The sequence below is a fragment of the Mus pahari genome, chromosome 2 (genome assembly GCF_900095145.1).
Source record: "Mus pahari chromosome 2, PAHARI_EIJ_v1.1, whole genome shotgun sequence".
Taxonomy (NCBI): domain Eukaryota; kingdom Metazoa; phylum Chordata; class Mammalia; order Rodentia; family Muridae; genus Mus; species Mus pahari.
In genome coordinates this window covers 163427228-163428355 of record NC_034591.1, presented here as the reverse complement: position 1 = coordinate 163428355, position 1128 = coordinate 163427228, and the positions used below count along the sequence as shown (strand labels likewise).

Below are 1128 nucleotides of genomic sequence, written 5' to 3'. Positions count from 1 at the left end.
TTTTTTTTTTTTTTGTTTTTGTTTTGTTTTTTGTTTCTATTCCATTAAGTACTTTATGCAAGATAAAATAGTTTCACAAGAGAACACATTCTTGGGAGGTAGAAGCTGAGGAGTGCAAGGCCATCCTAGGTTATGTATAAGTTTGAAACCAGTCTGGGAAACCTGAGACCTGTCTCAAAAACAAAGAAGCAAATTGACCGTTCATAGAACTGGCCTTTAAATTACTACATCTTAATTTTCTGTACTTGAACAAGGCTTAAATTATAGGAACTTGATTTTCACAAGTCTTATTTACTCTTGTTTTATGACTAAGCCTAAAACAAAAATTAAACCTGTTCCTTTTCTAAGAAATTCTCACTGATAGTTTAGTTTTCACCCAGTGATGTAGGTCATGGTTTGTTCATGTAAAGGTCAGTTTCATAAGCCTAAGTTTTATATCTTTAGTATCTTAAAAGAGAATAAATTGGGTTTTGTGACTATTACTCTAGGATTAGGTTCCACTATTAGAAAAGGCGATTAGAAAATGTAGCAGCTTTTACTGTCCTGTGGTTTGCTGCATTCTGTCCAGTGTTGTTTGTGTGCCCCAGGTTTCTCCAACAGACACAAGCACTATAGGTACACAGGAAGTCTTCCATGGGGATGCAGTTGAGTCCTCTGCCTCTGTTGCTGAACAAACATAAGTCTGCTGTTGGAACATGCCATAGAAGAACTCCCAAAGGAGCCATTACACTCCAAGATACTAAATGTTTAATTGTGGAGCATCTGACAAATAGGTTTTTACTAAATGTTTGTGTAGTATCAAAGATTATTTTCTGATTTCACCAGATCTTTTTTCTTAGGGAGGTTAATATACTATGTGCATCAGGACTTACTGGTGTACTTAATGTTTGATTACATTTCTTTAATATTAAGAAACCATTTTTCAAATATATTTCTGCTCTACAACCTGTTCTCATTTTTGCTTAATTTTATTATATTTTTTCTCCACCTTAAGAACTAAACTTATGGGGCTGGTGAGATGGCTCAGCGGGTAAGAGCACCCGACTGCTCTTCCGAAGGTCCAGAGTTCAAATCCCAGCAACCACATGGTGGCTCACAACCATCCCTAACAAGATATGGCTCCCTCTT

The 1128-nt window shown here is 36.3% G+C and overlaps 1 protein-coding gene across 3 annotated transcripts in view; it reads left to right on the top strand.

The window, feature by feature from the left end:
- Dennd5b (DENN domain containing 5B) overlaps positions 1-1128 on the top strand; it is a 130380-nt gene that overhangs the window by 66361 nt on the left and 62891 nt on the right. The gene's annotated exons all lie outside the window — the stretch shown is intronic.